The sequence below is a fragment of the Psittacula echo genome (genome assembly GCF_963264785.1).
Source record: "Psittacula echo genome assembly, chromosome: 3".
NCBI classification, from domain to species: Eukaryota; Metazoa; Chordata; class Aves; order Psittaciformes; family Psittacidae; genus Psittacula; species Psittacula echo.
In genome coordinates, this window is record NC_137736.1 from 90,765,327 (window position 1) to 90,783,605 (window position 18,279).

Genomic DNA, 18,279 nt, shown 5'->3' on the forward strand with positions numbered 1-18,279 from the left:
TCCAACAGGTCCTTGTCCTTTTTATGTCCGGGCCCCGGACCTGAATGCAGTACTCTGGGTGTGGTCTCACAAGAATAAGGTAGCAGGGGAGCATGACCTCCTTTGACCTTCTGGTCACACTTCTTTTGATGTAGCCCAGTATACAGTTAGCTTTCTGGGCTGCAAGTGCACATTGCTGGTAAAATTGAGCTTATGTTCTACATATATAGTCATATGTTTCTTCGTGGTTTTTGTAAAGAAACATTTTGCCTATTAAGAAAAAAGAGCTTGATATTAGCACTGATGGGAAAAAGAAATACAGCTAGTGTATTTTGCTTTTTTTTTTTTCCAATGACTGTCAGTACTGTTACAGTTTCAAATTCTAAAATACAGCAGTAGAAAAATAGCTTTATTAGTTTATTTCTTTTTTGTTCTCAATATAAAATATCACAACTAGATCCTTCAATGTCAGAGTCACTCACAATTAATTAATAATGTTAAGGACGCCCGTGGTAGTCTTTCCCATATTTATCACAGCAATTAATCAAGAAGCTAAAATGTAAGATTTTGCTTGTTATTTGCATTTAGGTATCCATCCACTAAGTTCTTATTTTATCTGAATTATTCTGCTTACGTTCAGTAACAAATGCCTGAGCCAGAGCAATGGCAGGAGGGGGGTAAAAAAAAAAAAATCCCAGAAAAGTGAAATAAACCTAAGAATAAAAATCAGCTTTATTCAGAAGAGTGAGTATTGAGATGAGTACATGAGAAATATATAGAAATTAGGCTGAGATACACTAAACTACGAATTTTAGCTATTTGATTATGAAAGTAAAAATAAGGGCTTTCTGTTCTGGAAGACTTTAAACCAAAACTTTCTTAATTAACATGAATTTACATTAATTTAAATTAATTTACATTAATAGGGGGACTGCTGGATGAAATCTGAGTATCAGCCAGCAATATGTGCTTGCAGGCCAGAAAGCCATTCATATCCTGGACAGAATTAAAAGAAGCATGGCAGCAGGTCGAGGGAGGTGATTCTCCCCCTCAACTCCGCTCTCGTGAGACCCCACCTGGAGTACTGTGTTCAGCTCTAAGGCTCCCAGCCGAAAGAAGGATGTGAACTAGTGGTGCAAGTCCAGAGGAGGTCCAGAGGGCTGGATCATCTCTCCTCCACAGACAGGCTGAGAGAGATCAGCTTGGAAAAGAGAAGGCTCCAGGGAGATCTTATTTCTTCCTTTCAGTTCTTAAATGGGGCATATGAGAAAGATGGGGACAGGCATTTTAGTAGGGCTTATTGTGATAGGACATAGCGTAACGGTTTTAAACTAAAAGAGGGTAGATTCAGACTAGATATAAAGAAGAAAGTTTTTTACTATGAAGGTGGTGCAACACTGGCACAGGTTGCCTGGAAAGGTGGTAGATGAATCCCTGGAAACATTCAAGATCAGGCTGGACAGGGCTCTGGGCAACCTGATATACTCGAAGATGTCACTGCATATTGCAGGGGGTTTGTCCTAGATGGAACATTAAAGGAACCCCTTAATGGTTCCTTCCAATCTGAAATATTCAATGATTCTATGATTGTATGCATCTTCTGCATACCATCCTGATGTCCTCCAGAAGACTGGAGGAAGGCAAGTGTCACTCCCATCTACAAGGGCTCAAAGCAGGATCCAGGAAATTATAGGCCCATCAGTCTTACTACAGTTCCTAGAAAAGTTGTGGAATGTATTCTCCTGGGGGCTATTACAATTCAAATGAATCATGTGATTAGGAAAAGCCAGCACAGATTGACCAGGGTCAAACCATGCTTAACAAACCTGACTGCCTTTTACAACAAAGTAACCTGCTTTGTGATGTTCGATGAGTAGTAGACATTGTATACCTGGATATCTGTCGTGGTTTAAGCCCCGGCCGTAAATTAGAACCACGCAGTCTACTCCCCCCCCCACCTTTCTTCCCTCCGCTCCTGGAGGGACGGGGAGGAGAATCAAAAGAATGCAACTCCCACGGGTTGAGATAAGAACAGTTTAATAACTAAGGTATAACACAAATCACTACTGCTACCACCAATAATAATAATGATAAAGGAAAATAACAAGGAAGAGAATACAACCGCTCACCAACCGGTACCTCACCCCCACCCTGCAGAGATCCAGCCCTTCCGGGAACTCTCCGTTCTACATCCTGGGCATGACGTGCTGTGGTATGGAATACCTCTTTGGCTAGTTTGGGTCAGGTGTCCTGTCCCTGCTTCCTCCCGGCTTCCCCTCCTCCCTGGCAGAGCATGAGACTCACAAAGTCCTTGGTCAGTCTAAACATCGGTGTTATCAGCTCTGTTCCCAGGCCGAAAGTCAAAAACACAGTGCTGCACCAGCTACTAAGAAGGAGAAAAACTGACTGCTGCTGCTGAACCCAGGACAATATCTCTAAGGCTTTTTATTCTGTCTCCCACAATCTCTTCCTAGAGAAACTGATGCATTATGGTCTTGAAAAATGATCTGTGCAGTGAGTGGGGAACTGGCTGACAGGCTGCACCCAGAAGGTAGTGGTAAAGAGCTCTTTTTCAAACTGGGAACCTGTCACAAGTGGTGTCCTCTGGGGATTAACACTGGGCCCAAAGCTATTCAATGTCTTCATAAGTGATCAGGAAAATTGGAAAAGTGCACCCTGACCAAGTTGTGCTGGCAGTACCAAACTGAGTGAGGAAGTGGACACTTCACACCGTGCATGAAGACTTGGATAGGCTGGGAAAGTGGGCCAACAAGAACTTTATGAAATTCAACAAGGACAAGGTCTTATACCTGGATAGGCATAATCCAGGAGTGCAGCACTAGCTGCGGTCTACCTGGCTGGAAAGCATCCCTGTGGAAAACGGCCTGAGAGTCCTGGTGGACAACAAGATCAAGATGAGTGAACAGTGTGCTGCTGTGGCCAAGAAAGCCAACAGGATATCCCATAAGTAGGATGAAAAAGCCATCGGACAAGACAAAGGCAGGGAGACGACTTCTGAATCACAAATTGCAAGTAAAACAGAATTGACTTTAGGAAAATGAATTTAACCAATTGCCAATAAAAATAGATTGGTGTACTGAAATAAACCCATAAGCTAACACTTCTCCTCTCCCCCTCCCCACTTTTTCGGAAAATTAACTTAATTCTTTAATTCCTAACTCCTCTACTTTCCCCCATGCCCTTATCATAAGGAGATGAGAAACACAAGGTTATGGTCAGTCTATAACAGCTTTTCCCTGCCCTCTCCTTCTTCACACTTTTCCCTAACTCCATCATGGGTCCTTCTGATGGGTTGCAGTCCTTCAAGATACAGCCACAACTTGCTAAAATGAAACAATGTTCTGGCCAGTTGTAGTAACTTAGAGGCACATTTATCTGAATAAGTATGACTTGATCAGCAGATACCTACACCCAAGTGACACTTGGTAGGCTGCCTTTATAGTTAGTGGAGACACTGGCATTTTAAGGTAAGGTGATTTATTTCCTAAAATTACACATCTATAAAAGGACAAATTAATCTACATTTTAAAGGTGCCTCTTTCATGATTGAATTTGGAAGTGATCTCTGGAAGTCCTTTAGTCCAGGTCACCTAGAGCTGGTTGCCTGGGACCACACGCAGACAACTTCTGAATATCTCCAATGAGGAAGATTCTCCAAATTCCCTGAGAAAACTCTGCCAATGCTGTCACTCTCACAGTAAAAATGTGTTTCCTGATGTTCTGTTTGTCGTTCAGTTTGTGCCCATTGCCTCTTTGCACTGTCACTGGGCACCACTGTATCCTGCTGTTGGCTGCATGTAGGTGGGGAGGAGGGCAGGGAGTGAGCAAGCAGCTGTGTGCTATTTAGTTGCTGACTGGGGTTAAACCATGTCACACTGAAAAGATCCTGGCCACATCCTCTTTGCACCCTTCCTGTGGATATTTACATACATTGAGAAAATTCTCCCTGAACCTTCTCTTCTCCAGGCTGAACAGTTCCATCTCTCTCAGCCTTTCTTCATAGGAGAGATTATCCAGCCCCTTAGACATTTTGCTGGCTCTTTGTTGGACTGTCTCCAGTATTCCCATGTGGCCTCACTAGTGCTGAGTAGAGGGGAAAGATTACCTCCCTTGACCTGCTGACAATGATCTGCCTAATGCAGACCAAGATATCCTCAGACTTTGTTGCCACAAAGTCACATTTGCTGGCTCATGTACAACTTGGTGTCCATGATGGCTCCTAGATCCTTTTCTGCCAAGCTGCTTTCTCTCTGGTTTTCCCCCAGCATGGTGCCTGGTATTATTCCTTCACAGGTGCTGGAATTTGTACTTTCCTTTGTTGAACTGGCATTGCATGTATCAGTGAGAGCTGAACTGAATTGGCAGACATGACAAGGGACCTATGGGAAAACTGTCCCTTCCTAGAGTGGCTGCTGGCTGACAAGATGGATACTATAGGACATTCTGAATAGTAGTCAGGGACTGTAATTGAGATACTGAATCAAGTCCCACATCAGCACTGTCTATGCTATTTTTTTAGACAGCTCTCTTTCATACTGCAGCATACATTTTAAGGTATTCATATTAAATACTTTAGTATCTGGAGTTGAATTCCACCCCTAACAGTCATTAAAATAAATCCAACCATCACAGATGAGTAATAAATCAAAATGGGAAAGAACTACTAATTTTTAATAAATTGTAATCAGTCTAATGAGTTAATTTATTTCTATTTCATAACATTCATAAGCGCTGTAGTGAAGTATGCACACCGCATACCTCTCTCACAAAGAGTGAAAATCCACTGAATCTAAATGCAAGATTAAAGGAAGTGTTATAATTGCATTCTACGCAGACAACAACGTGATATTTGGTAGTTTAATTTAATTCAAAGAAAGAAGAATCAGTCATTTTCTGATAAACCCTACTCTGAAAGGAATACAGGTGGGATAATGTCAGAACCCAAAAAGTAATTTTTGTAATTAGCTCTGAAAATAGAAAGTAAATCCAGTGATACAAAAGTGCTGCCCTACCTGCAGCGGTTTTCATTTGATCTCCTCCTAAGGCCAGTAATTTTGCACTATTTGGACAAACAAAATCAAACACAGCATGTGTATTTGTGTGTCACAGTCCAAGTTCATTTCACGCTTAAAGTTAACCAGAAAAAGAATAAGAAAAAACATATTATTTGTAAAAAAACAATGAGAAAAATATTAATCATTACTCAATGGAGTGAATAAAACAGGAAAAAAAAAAAACCACAGCCAAGCTGCACAGATTTGAAACATCGCCAATGCTATGCTCCTGGAGTGGCAGGCCACATGCTCAGAGCATTTGACCATACATCTTGGACAACAGGCGCGCTGAGATACGAACATCAAAAAACATGAGTTGTGGATAATAAATTTTCCTTGTTTCCTAAAATAAATTTCATTTCCTTTTTTCTAAGAGCCTGATTGTTTTAAATCAATGCCACTTGTAACAAAATGTATTTGGAATTCAAAGATAGGAATACCAACAAAGGCATCTTGTCATTTGCTTTAGCCTGCTAAATCAGTTTCCATACTTGGAAACAGTGTTTGAAAGAGATGAATAGACATGCTGACTGGACCTGAAAGACAGGTCAACACTAAAATTCACAGCCAGAACTCACAGGATTAAATAATAGTCACAATACAAAAAAAATTCCCCAAAACCCCGACAAAAACATGGCACAATCTTCAAGATTATGTTTAACTTTTTGCATAAACGGTTGCAAAGAACTTTACTACAGCTGAAAAAGCAAATTTATGCCATACATGGACACTTACAGAACTAAGACTTAAGTGAAGTTAATGTATGAACATATAGTGAACCAATCAATATGTAGAAACAACTCAAAAAAGTACTGAGCTGTCTTCTTGCCATACCTACCATGAGGGATAAAGAGTTACTTGCCAGTTCAGAAGAAATTCAATAGATTAATATGGGTCATGTACAAACTAATCAGTATCTTTAGGATGGGTGCATGGAATCACATGACCACCCTCCCTCTACAATCTTGATTCTACAAATAGGGAAGATACAATTGCTAAGTCACTTTAAAAGATTGCAGTAGACTGGTAATGAGTTACGATGCAGAAATAATCAGTATAGGATTATTTCTATAATCCTATAGAGAAGCATCAGGTAACAAGCTAATGACATGTCAGAAGGAGGACCTTGAGGTCCTCCTTATTACATGAGATCATAAATACCCTTCTTTGGGTGATGCTAAACAATTGGCTGACCATCAGCATCTCCAGATAGTATGGTGCTGAGACTGTACCCTACAATTTATCTTCAATGTTTTGTCCAGAAAGTTGGGGCTGTTCAGCCTGGAGAAGAGAAGGCTACGTGGAGACCTCATAGCAGTTTTCCAGTATCTGAAGGGGGCCTACAAGGATGCTGAGGAGGGACTCTTCATCAGGAACTGTAGTGACAGGACAAGGGGTAAAGGGTTCAAACTTAAACAGGGGAAGTTTAGATTGGATCTAAGGAAGAAATTCTTTACTGAGAGGGTGGTGAGGCACTGGAATGGGTTGCCCAGGGAGGTTGTGAATGCTCCATCCTTGGCGGTGTTCAAGGCCAGGTTGGATGAGGCCTTGGGTGACCTGGTTTAGTGTGGGGTGTCCCTGTCCATGGCAGGGGGGTTGGAACTAGATGATCTCAAGGTCCTTTCCAACCCTAACTATTCTATGATTCTATGATTCTATGATTGTATTGATCCTGTCAAAAAGATGATGGCAAACAACATTCACCAGGAAACTTTGCATCTGATTTTGCAAAAATTACATGCTACTCTTAACTATGGAAAATAAGGGCAAGTGCAAAAACTGAGCAAGTGAATAACAGAATCATAAAATGGTTATCATTAGAAGGCATCTTAAAGATCATCTAGGTCCAACCCCCCGTCATGGGCAGGAACACTTTGCCTAGACCAGGTTGTGCAAAGCCCCATCCAATGTGACCTTGAAAACTTCCAGGTATTGAGCATCCAGAGCTTCTCTGGGTAACCTGTTCCAGTGCCTCACCACTCTCATAGTAAAAAAAATTCTTCCTAATATGTAATTTAAATCTACCCTCTTTCAGTTTAAAACCATTCCCCCCTTGTCTTATTACTACATGAATTTTTGAAAGTCCCTCTCCAGGTTTCTTGTAGGCCCCCTTAAGGGGCAGGAGGTAGGTACTGGAAACCTACTATAAGATCTCTCCTGAGCTTCCTCATCTCCAGGTTGAAAAACCTCAACTTTCAGCTATCTTCACAGAAGAGGTGCTCCAGATCTTTGGTCATCTTTGTGGCCCTTCTCTGGACTCATCCAAACATCTCCATGCCCTTCTTATGTTTAGGGGCCCAGAGCTGAATACCGTACTCCAGGTGAGGTCTTATGAGAGTGGAGTAGATAGGGAGAATCTCCTACCTCGACCTGCTGGCCAGGCTCCTTTAAATGCTTCCCAGGATACTGTTGGCTTTCTGGGCTGCAAGCGCATATTGCGTCTCATACCACTTTACAGCTATCTGATACTTATGGAAGAAAATATTTCTTACTTTTGTGCATACTCTCGTTTTCTTCTTTGGATGTCTTATTCTTTTTTATCCTAAAAATTAATCAAATCTAATGCAGTAGTATTACACTGCCTTGTTTGTGTAAATTAACACCACAGCCTGAAAGGCACAGAATGTTTTGTGAAAAAATTCTTAGCACTTCCTACTTCTGCAGCAGATTTACCTGGTACAAAGTTCATTCAAATGTTTAAACAATTACTCCAAAAGGAATTTGGTACTTAAAGCATCCTCTGGGATAACAGCGTGCTTCTATCCATACCTTTTGCATTTGACTATCTGATGACAATTACATTTGGTATAATCTAAGACAACAATGACAAGTGACAAGTATTTTTTAATTATTATGGTTTTGGTAGTCCATAGTTTAGAAATTAAAATAAACAAGTAATTATTACAGAAAATATTAAAAAGCAGGGAGAGGGACGTTTCACAATATATAAATTTTTTGGTATATTTTAAACCTGTACACCTACCTCAACTACAAATACTCATTCGTCCTAATATTTCAGACTTCATTTCTGCACCTGCTCAATACACTGTGATGACCTGCAGAATTCACAGTTTCACACATACTGTAACATTCACTCCATTAGTGTCTGCCAGATTCATTTTGGATTTGAAGCCTCCTATCTAAATTGACACCAACTATCCAAATGCAGTTCCCTTTGCATTCCTGATGTGTCACACTGCATTACATTTTCTGTGTCACCACCCATCATGGTATGTTGTGTCACGCAGAAAAGCCAATGTGAGTTGACATTACACAAGATGATGCGATCTAAGAAATTTAAAGCTATGCAGCTCACTGAAGCAGAAAGGTGACATATTGCAACCAAGGTGCAAATACACACTTCCTCCAGAGCTTCAACTATCTCCTGAAAACACATATGTTGGATAATTTCTAGAACTTGAGAGAATGAGGTCTGAACACTTTCAGTGTAATACATAAAATACTAAACTCCAGGAATATTACAGATTTGACTTAGGCATACAAAAGCAAGGACAATTAAAATAAAAGTTAATACTTTTAATTTAATAGGCATGATTTCCACTAACATAATCTATTGTACTAGCAATTTAAATGCTATAGAAGAATTAATTATGCCTTACAACAATCCAAGAAAGAGAGTAAGTATCACTTTCTTAGTCTGATGAATGAAAAAAAAAAAAGAAAATTAGGAAGCTGAAATGGCAATAACTAATGCTGTTAATGAAATACATGCAAAAATACAAGAACAGGTCCAAGATTCTCTTTTCTTAGTGGCAGTGAATATACAATCACTGTTATTTTAAGTGTCCTCTCTTACTGTCAGAGGCAATAGATCTGACTTTGATTTTACATATTTCATCTTGCCATATTAGGCTAATATTCATCAAATACAATTTAATGTGATGAATGAAGGTGTTCAAGTCAGGAGTAGCTCAAGGATTCTGTCTTCTGCAATTAGCAGGGAAAGTGTTAGGATGTTACAGAATCCAGAAGCACAAGGTAGATGAGGTTGCTGCAGCCCCATGTCCTAGGTCCAAACGTTAGCGATACTGAGCAAATGTTCTCAGCAGGCACACACACACTTGCATGTTTATATGTACATACATACATGTGGCCCACACACAGACCAGCACAGACACACTCAGCACTTACACAGACACCAACAGCACCAGTGACCTCATCCTGCTCCCATCTCTGGCTAAGCAGAATGAAGATGCATTACTGGGAAGTAATATACACACGCATATATACACATACATGTGCAAAAGTAAAGTGTGGATCCCTCTATCAGCTGTGCTCAGATCCTCAGTCTGTCCAGTAGCTGTCCTGTACCCAATCTCCAGAGAAACTGCACCTGAATATCCCAGTCTCCCCACTTTTTGGTACCTGGACTGGTGTACCAAGGCTATATCCCCACTCCAGTTGCTGGTACAGACTCTCCCCACACCCTTCCTCTCATCCTTAAAGAACCCCAGACCCCACAGTCTCTCCGGCAGCTGGCTGAGACTACTGCAATAACCGGTTCCTCACATGGCCTCACACTTAGAGACTCAACCAGCCTGCTCGTCCCAGGCCAGCAACTTGACCTCCTTGCCTGCTAATCCAGCTTGCCCTTTAGTAGCAATCACACACTCATTTGCTGGCCCACAGTCACTCCAGGTGCTGACAGCACCCATATACAGGCCCCAGGTATGACTCTATCTGCTGGCACTTTGACTCCCATACACACACAGAAAATAGAATTCCTCATCCAGGAAAATAGTTAGAGTTTAATCAGAAGATGAGATTACTGCTGTTCAGGCACATGGCACAAAAGGGAAACAGTACTGACCATCCATCTCTACAAGAAGCAGACCATTTTAACCAGTTTTTCTGCACTTCTCCCACCAAACTGCCAATATCATAGAAGCATAGAATGGTTTGGATTGGAAGGGACTTTTAAAGATCACCTAGTCCAATGCTCCTGCAATAGGCAGGAACATACTCCACTAGATCAGGGTGCTCAGAGCCCTGTTCAGCTTGATGTTGGACACTTTCAGGGGCATCCATGACTCTTCTGGGGAACATGTTCCAGTACCTCAGCACCCTTCATTGCAGAAATTTCTTCCTTATGACCAATCTAAATCTACCTTCCTTCAGTTTAAACCCATTACTGTTGTCCTGTCAATACAGACCCTGAAAAAAGGTCTGGGGTCTCAAGAGAGGAGAGAGGAAGAATCACCTTCCTTGACCTGCTGGTCATGCTTATTTTGATTGGTTGGCCTTCTGGGCTGTGAGTGCACATTACTGGGTGTCCTGGGTTCAGCAGTGGCAGTCAGGTTTTTTTTCTCCTTCTTAGTAGCTGTTGCAGCACTGTGTTTTTGACTTTTGGCTTGGGAACAAAAAACTGATAACACCGATGTTTAGACTGACCAAGGACTTTGTGAGTCTCATGCTCTGCCAGGGAGGAGGAGGGGCCGGGAGGAAGCGGGGACAGGACACCTGACCCAGACTGGCCAAGGAGGTGTTCCATACCACAGCACGTCATGCCAGGGGATGTAACTGGGAGCTACCCGGAAGGGCACGTCCCCTGGTCGGTCGGGCTGTCTTTTCCGGCGGGCGGTATCGTATTCTCTTCCCTTGTTATTTCTCTTGTCGTTGTTATTGTTGGTGGCGGCAGTGGTGATTTGTGTTATACCTTAGTTATTAAACTGTTCTTATCTCAACCCGTGGGAGCTGCATTCTTTTGATTCTCCTCCCCGTCCCTCCAGAAGCGGAGGGAAGAAAGGGGGGGGGGGGGGGGGGCAGTAGACTGCGTGGTTCTGATTTACAGCTTGAGCTTAAACCACGTCAGTTCTATTTAAACCCATCTATATCTCTGGAGTGACAGGAGGATCCCAAGAGTTGACTGTACTGGAGGCTGAGATCAGCCTGACTGGAAGGAAATGGCAAAAGCACCCCATTGTGACTGGTCCAGAGGTTCCATGCATCCTCGGCATAGATTACCTCAGGAGAGGGTACTTCAAAGACCCAAAAGGGTACCGATGGGCTTTTGGTATTGCTGCTTTGGAGACTGAGGAAAATGAGCAGCTGTCCACCTGGTTGGTCAACACCAGAGGATCTGCCAACAGGGCTGGCCCAGCCCAGTCAGAACTTTTACATATTGTAGAGGGGGACAAAGTTCCTGTGGTGCCCATGAAGAATTTGCTGGGGAAGACAGTCTGGGTTATTCCTGCTTCAGGTAAAGGCAAACCCACTCGTGGGATTGCTTTTGCTCAGGGACCTGGATATACTTGGTGGGTAATGCGGGAAGATGGGGAAGTCTGATGCGTACCTCAAGGGGATTTGATTTTAGGGAAAAACAGACAATGAACTCAATTGTACGCTGTTGCCTGCTATAGTCCATCAACTAGAAGTCTGCAGGGCACCAGCGACTGGCTCTGACTTCCCTCCGACCATCATCCCAACAGAGAATGAACTTTGATAGAACCGGACGAGTTCTACAGTAAAGGAATGATCAGCATCAGCAGGCAACGATCCAACACTGCACACAGCCTCTCCTGCCCTGAAAGACTGTTCCAAGAGATGGAGCCCAACATCATGAACCGAATGGACTCAGTAGCTTTATAGGAATTGGTCCGTGCACTAAGCTAACAGTGCACCGAGATGAGAGTGAGGGTATATGGAAAATGTGGGATCTGAGCATGACGTGAATGGTATGGAACAAGGGGTGGATACACTCCGGTCAGATCTGTCGTTATCTCAACCCTTCGTGCCCCACGTTGGGCGCCAAAATAGAACTGTCGTGGTTTAAGCCCAAGCTGTAAATCAGAACCACGCAGTCTACTGCCCCCCTCCCCCACCTTTCTTCCCTCCGCTTCTGGAGGGACGGGGAGGAGAATCAAAAGAACGCAGCTCCCACGGGTTGAGATAAGAACAGTTTAATAACTAAGGTATAACACAAATCACCACTGGCACCACCAACAATAACAACGACAAGAGAAATAACAAGGGAAGAGAATACGATACTGCCCGCCGGAAAAGACAGCCCGACCGACCAGGGGACGTGCCCTTCCGGGTAGCTCCCAGTTACATCCCCTGGCATGACGTGCTGTGGTATGGAACACCTCCTTGGCCAGTCTGGGTCAGGTGTCCTGTCCCCGCTTCCTCCCGGCCCCTCCTCCTCCCTGGCAGAGCATGAGACTCACAAAGTCCTTGGTCAGTCTAAACATCGGTGTTATCAGTTTTTTGTTCCCAAGCCAAAAGTCAAAAACACAGTGCTGCAACAGCTACTAAGAAGGAGAAAAAAAACCTGACTGCCACTGCTGAACCCAGGACACTGGGTCATGTCCAATTTTTCATCTGCCAGGATCCCCAAGCCCCAGGGCTGCTCTCAATCCATTAATCTGCCATTCTGTACTGATACTAGTGATTATCCCAACCCTTTCGCTTGTCCTTGTTGAACTTCATGAGGTTTGCATGGGTCCATTCTTCAAGACTGTCAAGGTTTCTCTGGATGGCATCCCTTCCTTCTAGTCTCTCAACTGCATCACTCAGCTTGGGGTTATCCCCAGAATTGCTGAATGTGCATTTAATCCCAAATTCAATGTAATCAATGAAGATATTTAATAATCTTCATCCCTTCACAGACCCTTGAATGATACCACTCTTAATTAGTTTCCACTTGGACATTGAGACATTGACTGCAACTCTTTGGACACAGTCATCCAGCCAATTCCTTATCCATTTAAAAGACAACTCTTCAAACACACATATCTTCAATTTACTGACAAGAATGTTGTGGGGAACCATGTCAAAGGCATTACAGAAGTCCAGGTAGATGACATCCACAGCTGTTCCCAGGTCCACTGATGTAGTTACTCCATTGTAGAAGGCTACTTGATGCATCCTTTTTCCTTGCCTTCTGTTCCTCCCCAACAACTCATATTTTGTACAATCCCAGATGTTCTTCCCCTGCATCCTGTAAGGAGTCACATATCTCTAGACAGTGACTATCCTCAGTCCAAAAGGTGCTAGTGACTCATGGGGTGGGTGTCACACATAGATCACAAGACTGAGATTCTACTTGGACAGCCCTGGAAGAGGCTTAACAGGGACTTCTTCCTAAATGGGGTTGCTGGGGTTAGCACACTTCTCTTGTGCTTCTGCTCCTTTTATGTGTGGGCAGGTATCCCTTTTAAGGGTTGATCATGTGCTGGGCTGGGCTACTCCTGTGGTGGTCCAGGTAGTAGCTAGATGAGGCTATTATTCAGGGTACCCCACCTGCCATTGTTCTCCTGTGCTCCTTTTTGTGTATGAAGAAAACCTATCATGTAACCTAACCAAAGGCATGACTCATGATTCACATTAGAGCGGTAACTAAGCTAATGGCTTAAAATAAAACACAACAAAATAAGATCTTTGAGGTATTGTGCATATATATTTTTTTTGAGGTAGATTGTGCATATATAGCATGGAAGTGTGTATACTCTCATCAAGTTACTCTTCCAGAATGCCTTTTACAGTTAGAATCAGCCCTTTCTTGTAGTTCAGGTGACATTATTTCCCGTTTTCTGGTGGACCCACTGAAATCCAGAGTAGATATAACCTAGTGAATTTTGTTTATCCACTGTCATCTTTTCTTTAAGGCCTCATTTAAGGTAATTTTTCACATAATTGTGAATATTTCATGAAGATGGATCTTGGTCTTTTCTTTAAAGTTCACCCATTCTTAATGCATTTAAATTTATCAGCTGGTGAGGCAGTTAACTATTTCATCATTGTTGGTTACTCTCTAGAAGTAAATTTTTATCATAGTAAGTTAAGCATTTGATAGGTGAGTTTGATTGCAAATTCAGAGCAATTTAAACACTTCAGGACTTTGTTATTTGATGCCTTTCTGAATTTTTATGATACCTCAGACACAAATCTGGCTGTATTCCATTAATTCATAATAAATGCATCATGATACAAATTGACTGTAGTAGGATGCATTATACTTATCCTTGAAAAGATACATCGCAGTACTGTACTGTGCTCTGTGCCACTTTTCTATGAAACACACCTAGAATAAACTTAATTCATTGTTAGTTAAGATACACAGACTATGTGATGGAATTGAAGGCAGAGAAGGTAGAATGCTAACCTCCTATCAGAAATTGCACTCACAGTCTTTAGGGCTTGATGTAACAAATACTTCTTCAAGCTGAACTTTCCTTGCTGTCCAGAATTGTTGCCAGATCAAGTTAAGAAATGAAATGAAGAGTGATGTACCTTAGGCATAATCATTAGTATACCTACCAAAGTGTTTGAAATTCAAGATTTAAATTGCTTTTAAAAGGTACTATTGATTATAAAACAAAACTAAGGCAGCTACGCTTCTGAGCTGGGTCAGAAGAAGGAACTTGAAGTTAGGCTGGGAAAAATCAGTGTGTACAGGAAAGGAACTAGAGAGCTTATCAGAGAAGTTTTCTATTATCTTTGACATTACCTTCTTTGTGTTCATCAGTTAGTCTTCATACCCAGTAAGATACTGTAGTCTTTTCCTCCAACATTCTTTTGCATGCATTGTTTGAAAAAATGTGTTCTTTCTTGTGACTTTCTTGCAGTCCAGCCTGAATGCAAGATGGAAAGGCCCAGAAAACATGATACAGCTGCATAAATGGCATAATAAAGCAAGGAATTAGACGCATAACAGTACCCATACACAGAATGTGAGAAAATAATTCTGTAGACTAGGGATAATATATACACATTTAGATATTATTTTGAAGGAAACATTGAATTTCTTAAAAGCCAGTGGCAGAATAGTATGAAAAAAGCTAAGTATTTTTATCATAAGCCATCATGAGCCAATAAGGATGTTGTCTGGGAAGCTAGGGACCAGGTTAGGAAAGCTAAGGCCCAGTTAGAACTAAACTTGGCTAGGGATGTTAAGGATAACAGGAAGGGATTCTATGGGCACGTAGCGAATAAAAGACAGGCTAGGGACAATGCAGGCCCCCTCCGGAAGATATTGAGAGAACTGGCTACTCTGGATTTGGAAAAGTCTGAGGTTCTTAATGACTTCTTTGCCTCAGTCTTCACTAGCAAAGGCTCTGACCACACCACCCAAGTCTTGGAAGGCGAACACAGGGACTGTGAGAATGAAGACCCTAGGCCCACTGTGGTAGAGGATCTGGTTCGAGACCATCTTAAAAACCTGAACATGCACAAGTCCATGGGACCTGAAGAAATCCATCCGTGGGTCCTGAAGGAGCTGGCGAGCGAAGTTGCTGAGCCACTGGTCCATCATATTTGAAAAATCATGGCAGTCAGGTGAAGTTCCCGATGACTGGAAAAAGGGAAATATAACCCCCGTTTTCAAGAAGAGGAAAATGGATGACCCGGGGAATTACAGACCAGTCAGTCTCACCTCCGTGCCTGGCAAACTCTTGGAGCAGATTCTCCTGGAAGGCATGCTAAAGCACATGAAAAACAACAAGGTACTTGGTGACAGCCAGCATGGGTTCACTAAGGGGAAACCCTGCCTGACCAATTCGGTGGCGTTCTATGATGGGGCTATGGAACTGATGGACAGGGGTACAGCAGTTAACGTCATCTGCCTGGACTTGGGCAAAGCCTTCGACACTGTCCAACATGTGATTCGGAGGAAACTCCAGGAACAAACTTGCCAACAAAGTTTTCAAGCTGACAAGCAGGCATTCTTTATTGCGGCGCCGGGAGACACGGGGGATAGCTCCTCCTAACGTGTGTCTCCCTCTATTGCTCCATACACTGCCTTATATAGATGTTGGGCATACATACATATTCATGAGGTTACGTATGGATTACATAATTTTCCGGAGAGTTCCCCGCATGCATACAAAATTGTGGTAGGGGTCTGTGAGGGTCGTTTACTTCTTCCAGCAATCTTCATCACTTCTGGCTGCCTTTGACGCATGTGCAGTAAATGCTCATACCAGCTTAATTGGATCGTTAACACCAAAGACATAATAATCCTTCTAGCTTCCTACTTATCAGTTAGTTTAACTGTAGCCCATCCTGGACACCTGCCATTCCCGGATACTCCTTATCCCTATGTCTCGCTATTCTAGACTATTTTTCTTAAAACTATGTCAACTATAACAACTTATCTTGCACAAGAATTCTCAGTGTTTTCTCTAGCTGTACTCTTATTTTTCCCTCTACATATCATGTCCCTCAGTAATTTTCCACTGCTACTGTTACAAAGCCATTACACTTAGCATTACTTAAAACTAATTCTAAAAGTTTATATATTCTATTTTATGATTTTATGGCCCCCTTTGTTTCACACGACATCCTTGTCTCTAAATTGGAGAGACATCAATTTGATGGGTGGACCACTCGGTGGATAAAGAACTGGCTGGATGGCCGCACGCAAAGAGTTGTGGTCAATGGCTCAATGTCTACGTGGAGACCGGTAACAAGTGGTGTCCCTCAAGGATCAGTGTTGGGACCGGTCTTGTTCAACATCTTTGTCGGTGACATGGACAGTGGGATTGAGGGCACCCTCAGCAAGTTTGCTGATGACACTAAGCTGTGTGGTTCAGTTGATACTCTGGAGGGAACGAATGCCATCCAGAGGGACCTTCACATGGTTGTGAGGTGGGCTGATGCCAACCTGATGAAGTTTAACCATGCCAAGTGCAAGGTCCTACACCTGGGAAGGAGCAATCCCAGGCACAGCTACAGGTTGGGCAAAGAATAGATTCAGAGCAGCCCTGCAGAGAAGGACTTGGGAGGTTGGTCAATGAAAAAATGAACATGAGCAAGCAGTGTGCGCTCGCAGTCCAGAAAGCCAACCGTATCCTGGGCTGCATCAAGAGCAGCACGACCAGCAGGTCGAAGGAGGTGATCCTGCCCCTCTACTTTCTGCTCTCGTGAGACCTCACTTGGAGTATTGTGTGCAGTTCTGCTGTCCTCAACATGGAAAGGACATGGAAGTGTTGGAACAAGTCCAGAGGAGGGCCACAAGGATGATCATGGGGCTGGAGCACCTCCTGTATGAATATAGGCTGAGAGAGTTAGGGCTGTTCAGCCTGGAGAAGAGGAAGCTGCATGGAGACCTGATAGAAGCCTTCCAGTATCTGAAGGGGGCCTACAAGGATGTTGGGGATGGACTCTTCATTAGGGACTGTAGTGATAGGACAAGGGGTAAAGGGTTCAAACTTAAACAGGGGAAGTTTAGATTGGATATAAGGAAGAAATTATTTACTGTTAGGGTGGTGAGGCACTGGAATGCCAGGGAGGTTGTGAATACTCCATCCTTGGCGGTGTTCAAGGCCAGGTTGGATGAGGTCTTGGGTGGCATAGTTTACTGTGAGGTGTCCGTGCCCATGGCAGGGGGGTTGGAACTAGATGATCTCAAGGTCCTTTCCAACCCTAAGTATTCTATGATTCTATAGCATACTCCAAATAATGAAGAAGAAATTAAAATACATCAGTTATGATGCTACATTATAATTTGAGATAAGCAACTGCTCACAGAATGGCCAATGGCACTATCAGTAGTATAAAAAGATAAAACTTAAATTAAAATATCTCTTTAACCACACACATTCTCTTAACCCTCCATTTCATCCCCAACACCATGTTCCACTTAAAGACTCCTAATGGTAAAATTTTAAATCAAGAGGATCATAGCTGTCTACTTTTGTATTTTTGAGTGTGTGTGTGATTTAAACTGCATGTTCTTAATATTATTTAAATGTTTAATTAGCCATAATGTTCATTACCTGAAGATGCAACTTAAATGAATATTGCCTAGCAGACATTAACCTGTCCATACATCATTATCAAGTAAAGAGGTCAGACACACTGTTGCTAACAACAGCTTTTTTTGTTGACTTCTATAACAAGGGGGAGCAAGGGGGGAGAGAAAAGATAAAGGAAAAAAAGAAAAGAGTTAATACTGACATTTGTCAGTCAATGAAGGGTTCCCCTGGGATGAATATGTAAATGGTAATATATCTGGGACGAACATAATTATTTTAACGCTCATTCTGGCACAGTAATTTTAAGTAGTACTTTTACGGTTCGTATTCTGTGAGGTATGGATGGGCAACAAAACAGAAAGCAGCTACTTGCAGTTTCTTAGCTATTGTATGCTTAGTCAGATGAAAGTCTCTGAAAGGAAAGTGATTATGCTTTCCCTGACACCAGCTGAGCATGCACCGATGTAACAAGCTTCTGGATTTCAATGTGAGAGATGACCGAAAGAGAG